This window comes from Macrobrachium rosenbergii, chromosome 55, assembly GCF_040412425.1.
Source record: "Macrobrachium rosenbergii isolate ZJJX-2024 chromosome 55, ASM4041242v1, whole genome shotgun sequence".
Classification (NCBI taxonomy): Eukaryota; Metazoa; Arthropoda; class Malacostraca; order Decapoda; family Palaemonidae; genus Macrobrachium; species Macrobrachium rosenbergii.
Window position 1 is genome coordinate 31,728,208 of NC_089795.1, and position 9,542 is coordinate 31,737,749.

A 9,542-nucleotide genomic window follows, 5' to 3' on the forward strand; every position below is an offset into this window, starting at 1 on the left:
ATAACGCTGGTTTTCAGTGTACATAGTAATACGTAGCATAACAAGAAGTTAAATACATACAAGAAACGTTGTAAGCGTGTCATTCTCGGCATTTCCTAAATATTTCAAATTATCGTCACTATTTTTTCCGAATTCCTAAAGTATTTGTTTTATTCATGCTTGAAATTGAAAGAATACTTACGTGTCAGCACTTAAATTTATTACGCAGCGAATACAACTGAAAACTCAAAATATCTTAAGCTTAAAATTTTTATATGAATGAGATTTGTTGGATATTTTATTGCGTTAGCAGTAAAGAATTATCTTTCATTGAAAATTTAAGCAAAATGCAAATTCCTCGATAAATGCATTAATAGTTTCACTGGACCTAAATGATTTAATAATATGGAATTCTGATGAAAAATGTTCACAAATAGAATGCTGGGGACTCACGAAATTACAACATGCATTCTAGTACATTACTTCAGCATAGCATGGCAACAACAACGCATAAATCTAAATTCATTTTAGTTTCATGTCCAAAATGCGATAGTGTCCGAGTATCTAAACGATTTATTAAAATATTCATGGAGACTCTGTGCAAGAGTTATAATGTTATGGAAAATCTCTTGCACATTTTATGAAACATTAACCACAGCATTCTTTAAAATCTCAAAAACATTGTGTTATGCATCAGAGGTAAAGGAGATCTAACAAAAAACTTTATGAGATGAGATGATCGTCGGCTTTACCTCAATTCTGTACGTAGTTGTACTTAGAATTTCGCGAGTTTTCGTAATAAATTATGCTTTATATACTGTTTATGCTCATACATCAGTATGACTTCGATTGTAAGGACATTATATATATATATATATATATATATATATATATATATATATATATATATATATATATATATATATATATATATATATATATATATATACACACACATACACACACACCGCAACAGACGCTGGTGCGCGTTTACAGCTAGACAAACTGGTGGAAGGTAGGACAGAAGCGATCCACGGATGCTCTGTAATAAGCGTGAGCCCTTTCAAAAAGTCGCACCACTTTAGCTGAAGGTACCTTCAAAATGTGATCGGTGGGGTCGCCATACGCCTACACTGTTTTTAGTTGTCTCAGTTAACAAAAGGTGTCTTCAGAGAAAAGGAAAATTTACGGACAAGTTAATCCCTATAACTGTTGAGTCACAGATGAAATACCTGTCCTGAAAACTTCCAAATTATTGAAAAGGATCCTGTTATTTGTTTGCTGCATATACTCTGAAATTCACCTCTTCCCTCATCCTACTATCAGCCGTTGCATTTACTTCTAAATACTTTTTCTGATCATTCATTTCCTTCCTTCCACCATCCATGCAAAATTCAATTCTTTATCTTTCCGGCTTTTATTTTTCTAACTATTGCTAGCATTCACTTCTAACGTAATTTTCTAGCAAGTATTTAACCTCTTTCACTATTCTTTGAAGCTTCCCTTTACTATCACCAAGCAGCATTGTACAATCTGCCATCATAAACTACGTCACACCGTATACAAGAATTAGTTTTCTTTAACCACAACTATGTACTTATACCTGCCGTTCTTTCTCTGACCTTACTCATTTTTCGATCCATGAGTGATGTATATACGCTTAGGGAATCAACGCCCCAAAAAAGGCAATGAATTTACCTGACAATATTCAGCAGAGCAGTACGCATAAACGGGAATATTAGTGGTTCGTGTTGTAAGGACCGAGGATTCAGGCCCTCAGCAAGTTTTTAGAGAAGTTGCTGCCTCCATGCACTTTTCTTGAACAAAGCTGACCCTGGTACCCATACACAGCTGGGTTTACCAATGGTGTGTCGGCTGGGTCGATCCACTAATCTTGCAAATACAATGCGGTGCTCACCCTCCGACCTATAGCGAAACTGTATTTGCCACAATTTCAGATCGCATTTACACGGAAATAATCCTCTTGCTGCAAGTTTACTTAAGTGAAAAAGTATTAAAGTAAATCGAGTCTAATCAACCCTAATGAGACCCTTGTGGAACAAAAACAGAATTATCATAAATAAAACCAAGGGCTTATTCTACCAAGGTAATGATAAAAAATATCGTGAATATAGAATGTCTTTCGTTCATTTATATTTGATTACAATAATCTAGAGTGTAAAAATACACTTCATAGACAAGATTTTCACTATCTGATATCAAATCTAATTATTACAGAAAATGCTTAAACCAGACAACCATTGATTTATATAAAGTTATAAAGAAATTCAAAACCTGATGTAATACACACACAAAAAACAGCAAAAACCCAAATTAATAAAAAATTTGTTTATTGAGCTTGACTTCACAGGACATCACCGCGCCAGATCACAAAAACGAAGCAATCGATGACTAGACCTCCTGCCGTAATCCGGATCAGTAGCGATTGGTAAGAATAATAACTTATTAAATGCTCGGAGCTTAAACTAACCTAGGAAAAATTTAAGAATACATCAAAATTTATGAAACGGTTAATAAACAAATAAATATATAAATACATAAATCCGCTGAATTCCTGTCATGAACACGGTACCCCATACTGCTTCCTCAATTAAGAAATAACGAAGCAAATCCCTTTGAGATAGAGCGGTAAAAAGGGAGTACGTGGGAAGAAATATAAATATAAATATAAGAGGCAAAAGGGCAGTAGGATGGGAGAGGGGGTCGGGGGGACTTTTCGAGATCCGAAGGTTTTCGGCAGGTAGCCAAAGGGAGCAATCAAGATCCACACGTCCTCTCTCGCCCCTTGTTTTTCTCCCGAAAATAAAGGAATGTCTCTAATCTAAAAGAAATGTAGGAGGTCCTCACGGCGTACATGGCAAGAAGACAAAGGTGTTTGCTCTTTTTCGTTTATTTCCTAATCAGTTTTAACAATTGTAGCAACAGTGGTTCTGGTAAAAGCTATTCCTGTTTTTCTCCCCGAATATGATGCACAATGACGGCTTCTCGTGTCTGCGGTGTTACAGGAAAAGAAATTTATGCACAATGAGACACTTTACTTTAGGCCATCCAATCTAACAAGTAAATATTTACTGAACATGTGATTCTGATACGTTTAACGTGATTGCCCAAAACCTTCCTTTATCTAAAAACTTGCGGAATAACACTTCTTAAAGTTACTCATGAAATATATAGAGAAAAATTAGAATGAAACCGGTCAGTACATAAAAATACCAGCATTAATAAAAACAATAATAATCTAAATATTTGAACGTCAGTAAACGTTGGAAAGGCAATATATGAAGAAATTCTACCCTTTCCACATGAGAGTCGAGTTTCTTCAAACATTTGCGTTGGGATTCAGTGTTCAAAGGAGCCAACGTATCTAAATGTACGAGGTACCGAGAAGTTTAGATGTCTTTGTCGGCCCACATACTGACAGAATTCTAATCAGATTATTGTAACTTTCCTAATATAAAATGTTTCTCGGAAAATAATAATAATAATAATAATAATAATAATAATAATAATAATAATAATAATAATAATAAAAATACAATAATAATAATAATAATAATAATAATAATAAAAATAAATGAATTATGGTGATATAGGCAACACAAATAAAAGCAATATGCAAACGAAAAATACAGAAAGTAAGCTCTTTCAGTCTCAAGTTGTGCCTCAGCAACAAACAAATAAAATCGTCTTGAATTTCCACGACGTTGATGTGCCTCACCATTAATATGCTCTTAAGAAGAAAAGAAGAAAAGAACACCACTTCGTCACGAATCTCATGTGCATGTTTGTTTTTTCACTCTTCTGAGAGTGATAGAGGTTAAACTCCACCAACTTCCTAGATATGTTTAATTAGATGAAACTGGAATGACATCCGTTTCAGTAATTTTCATGCATTGAAAATTTTTACATAATAATAATAATAATAATATGTAATAATAATAATAATAGCTAATAATAATAATAATAATAATAACGTGTACGTGAAAAGAACTGTATCAGCATCATACAACTTCCATATTCAATAATAATATAATAATAATAATAATAATAATAATATATAATAATAATAATAATAATAATAATAATAATAATAATAATAATAATAATAGTTTGAATAGCAATCCGATTTGGACAATAAACAGTAAATTACAAAGTATATAACAGGTGTTTTTTCAACTTAATTGGCACGTTAAAAATAAAACTGTAAAAGTGACGACTGAGAAAAAAAATCTGAAAAAAGAAAGAAAAAAACTTTCAAGATGGTTTACAATATTTTGTGACTATCTGATTAATGCTTCAGGCTGGTGGGGGGTGGGGGTGAGGTACTCCGTATTCAGATTCAGTTATATGCTAGTATACATTTTGATGGAGCATTCATTATGCGTCTCTCTCTCTCTCTCTCTCTCTCTCTCTCTTCTAACTGCTACCTACAACAGTCAATTAACAGTTATTTACATCATTTACTGCTGAGGACACCAGAGGCACACTGGCTTTCTAAGGCTAGATAGAATATGGAATTTAAGCAAAAGGCCAAGCGCTGGGACCTGTGAGGTCATCCAGTGCTGACACTGAACTTGATAGTGAAAAGTTCTGAAAGGTGTAACAGGAGTAAAACCTCGCAGTTGCACTATGAAACAATTGTTGGCAGAAAGTGGATAGCAAGATGGAAGAAAGAGAATATGAATGGAAGAGGTAGAGTAAAGGGAATGAAAGGGGTTGCAGCTAGGGGCCGAGGGAAAGCTGCAAAGAATCTTAAGTAATGTCCACAGTGCACTGACGGGCTACCCCCCTACGGGGTGACTTTCTAAGGAAACGAGCCCGTTTTCTTTTCCTTGCCCTAGCCTGACTTGTTGTGCCATGTTGTTAGAGAGAGAGAGAGAGAGAGAGAGAGAGAGAGAGAGAGAGAGAGAGAGAGAGAGAGTCACTTAAACATTCATGGCCTGTAGCGATCATAGTCCCGTAGGTACCTCAACATGGGGGCAATGCTTCCGGGGTTTAGTTGAAACTTCACCAGAATATATGTAAAACTAAAACTCGACACGTGTTGGGCCCATGTAAATGGAAGAAAAAACTGACAGACACGGAACGCCATACTGTGCTTAAATTTCTTTTTTATTTGGCATCGTATTGTGGTATTCAAAACAAACATAAGGTGATTAACGGGACTTAACCAATAACACATACTATACACACATACGCACTACAATATACATATATATACATATACATACACGTGTATACATGTGTATATATATGTATTACAATGTGTGTCTAAATTATGCAACGGTATAAAAGCTCTGTCTGCTTGAAGATAAAAACAGACAACCCATTTCTGTCAAATATCTCCACTGGTTGGTGATTCTTTATTTCCCTCTTCATTAATAAAAAAAAAAAAGAAAGTGAAAAATGCGCCGAAGTTTCTTCGGCGCATCGAGTTTTCTGTAGTGTATACTCAAAGCCACCGAAAATCTTTCGGTGGTCTCGGTATAATGCTATTTGAGCCGCGGCCCATGAAACTTTCAGCTACGGCCCGGTGGTGGCCTGTCCTATGTCGTTGCCAGATGCACGATTATGGCTAACTTTAACCTTATATAAAATAACAACTACTGAGGCTAGAGGGTATATTTGGTGACTGGAGGATGGATGATCAACATTCCAATATGCAGCCCTCTAGCCTCCTCAGTAGTTTTTAAGATCTGAGGGCGGACGGACAGACGAAGCCGACACAACAGTTTTCTTTTACAGAAAACTAAAGAGATGTAGGTAATTCTCCATACATTGTCGGTGTAACTAAATGGAGTGCACAAATTCAATGACCATGCAAGATAATATGTAACTTATAATTACTGGGGCACATAAGCAAAGGTTTGAAGAACATAACTGCTGTAGGCAGATTACACACCATGTCACAGTAAAGACTCCTGCTTAATGATAAGCGCGTTCTGGTTACTTAAAAGTACGAGGAAAGTTTCAGGGCGTTTACCAACCACTTTGAGCCGTCCATTGCCTAATTAGTAACACGGAAAGTCTGCAGCAGTGAGTCGAGGCTAGGATGTTGAAGACCATGAGAGAAGCCCGTAATGATTACTAAAAGAGAGAGAGAGAGAGAGAGAGAGAGAGAGAGAGAGAGAGAGAGAGACTATTACTTAATTAATAATATCGAGTGTAACTGCGGTCGACTGTGATTCAAAGGGACCTTGCCACAGCGAAAACTAAAAGCCCGTTTCTGAGGGTAATAAAAAAAATCTCTATTGCTCTTCCCTATCCGTCGGTGGATTAAGGCAAATTGAATTTTGTACCCACCACTAAGCTTGTTGGCAAGTGTCGGTCGTAAGAAACCCTTACATTCAGAATCATCCTTTACTTTTACCATCATTTCTTTGTTAACAAAGCAAAATCATCGCAATGATTCTCGTGCCTATGAAACACAGTTTTAAAGGCACTCAGGCTGATATAAGTACCAGTCTGCCGAATTAGTGAAACTGTAGCTGTTTTAGATTTCCTTTCAATACAGGCGAAATGAACTGCACTGCCCTGACGGCGCATTAAGCTGACTTCCTTATGAATTGCTAGTTGTGTACATTACGACAGAGAGAGAGAGAGAGAGAGATAGAGAGGCAAGGCATCATCTCATTAATATCCTCTGAATGAGTCTTGTAAGAATTATCTTGTCAAGGCCCTTCTGTTTTCTATAATGTGATGGTATATGGTTATACGGAGAACTAATCAACCACATCAATTCTCTCTCTCTCTCTCTCTCTCTCTCTCTCTCCACGGTCGTTCACAACCAGGGACCTTATCCACTGTTTCTGTAACAAAAAAGTATGCTGGGTTTTTAACGAAAGCTTCCATATCGTATCGTCCTCGCTTGGTTCGGGGATCCAACACTGGTCATTCAAGTGTGCTCTAAGGGTGCTCTTAAACTCGCACGTGGGTACAATAAATAATTTTAAATGGCAAGTAAATTATTCATTTTAAAAAGTACTGAAACGATCTTTTAAAGACAGAAAAGGACACATTCACGAACAAGCACAATATGCATAAATTAGCAAAGGAAAAATTGTTAATTGATGAAAAAGTATTTACTGCATGAATCACCGCATTTGTTAACAAAACATTAAAAGATAATTTACGTCTCTAAACCTGGGCGCAATTACTATGGCCGCTTCACGCTGCGAAATCTGTACCCCGAGGACTTGAAAGCAGATAACTGCAGTTCCGCGCAGGAGGCAAACACAATTAACTTCCAAAAGAGAAGGATACCAGGGAAAGCTTAGCATAATTACCTCCAACAGATCAAAAATAATGGAAGCAGGGCTGTAAAAACGTTCTGTGTGCAGTATCTTTCGATATCAGCCTAAAAAAGTTTTCAGAAATTGGCTGTTTGTCTAGATGATTCTGAGTCTTAATTGCAAACGCGAATATTTTCATTCTACACAAGATTTATTAAGTAATAGCGTTTACTGTTTTAAAAAATCTAACTCCTCTCTGAATCAAGCACACTGACAAAAGAAAAATAAAGGAAAAAGTAAATACCTGAACCGCAGTGTCTGAAAAAGAGTAATCAAAACAAAGTAGAGCCATTTTAGACCAAATATCGTTTACATTTGTTCCATAAGAAGTCATCGGGTCATTTCCTTTCCGCAACTTTCTTCCATTAGAGCAGAAAACTTGATCAAATTTGCGCGACACGAAAATGCCAAACTTTCCTCGCAGTAGGAAACTGAGGCACTTGTGAACTCTTCTCGTAAAGACCAATGGACACATTCACTTCTCATTACACTTCATGCGAACAGCTCTTTCGCTAAAGAAAAAAAAATATTTGCCTTCACGTCAGTTTGCTCTCGTATCTATTCCTGAACAAGAGAAGAAAACATCCGCGCGATATTCTCAAATTTATTACGGATCAAACTTGAAATATTACGCGAAAAATTTATCCTCAAAGTGTTTAGATTTTTAACTATCTATGACTGTTCCATATCATGTGAAGCAACGCGTGTCCACTTAAATGTTTTATTAACAGTGTTCTCCACTTCGCTACGATATGGCCACCTTCGCAAAAGATTTTCACTTAAGAATGCACGAAAAGATACAAACAGCAAAGGTATTTTTTTTACTGAATCATAAATCCAGAGAAAATTGCTTAAAAAACACACTCAACAGAACACACTTACTTGCACATATACATACATAAGCATGCATACACATAAACAAACATACATACATACACACACACAAACATGCGCGCGCGCACACGCACACACACACACACACACACACATATATATATATATATATATATATATATATATATATATATATATATATATATATATATATATATATATATATATATATATATATATATTATCTGTCCCCTCTATTGAGGGACACAAAATTTGAAGTTCCTGCTCTTTGGACAAAGATTGCACGTCCGTAACTTTAAGTCGGATAATGCCACAGTCTTAAAATTTTCAAGGATTGCTGGGCTGAACCGTGAGGAAATTTAAAGTCAGATATCCAGCGCTTTTGGCTGGTTAGATATTAGGGCTCTAAATTTGGCTTACCCAGTAAATATAAATATGTGAATGAGTCTCTACGTCTTTTTTTTTTTTTCTATCATGGTTTTCCCTCTACCTCTTATATGCGAGTCAACGAAAGTTGTTCCGAATATTGGAAGCAGTGTTCTCTCAATCCCACGAATGTCTGCATTAGCGTCCTTCGTTTCGGATCATGTCCATTACAAAGAACTAACATTTTTTTTCCAGCTTGCAAGCAGTTCTTACACTGTGCCTCCTTGATGCACTAGAATCGCGTGTTAACGCCAATCTATGCTTTTATCTTTTTTTTTTTTATAGTAAGGAAGCAAGCTAAAATTAAAACTTACATGCAATTTAGTGTTTATTGAAAATAAAAAAAAGCACCTGATGTTGCAACTGCACTCCTGGTATAGGAGCGCGCACACCAACATCGCTTTTATTGAACTTTCACTTAACAAATGATCATTAAAGATTTCTCCAAAATTGAAAGAATCAATAAGTTACTTTCTAGAGACTGAAAGCGAACAATGATGAGCCGCGCATTTATAGGACTTTTTAACGTCAAGAGGATTTTGAATGAAACCTTGACATTCATTTTAATCAATGACCGATTGATTAACTGATCGCTTTTGAAAACTAGCGTCACAACAACTGCGGTTGTCAACAACAATTCCAATTTTGATAAGGTTTCAAATGACGGTGTACGTATAGTTTGTGTGAGACATAATATAAATATCTTGAAATTAATAACGATATACAAATACGGAGAACAAACTTAGTACAAAAAATAAAATCATATATAAGGGAGGAAATTAGTAAGCATAACGAATTTATGTGATACTAATAAACGACGTAGCAACAAGAATGATAACAATATGACAGGTGTACTAACTATGATAGCACCATAAAACATAATCATCATCATAACCATCATATTTACCATTTGATAACTATGATAGCACCATACAACATAGTCATCATCATAACCATAACATTTACCAT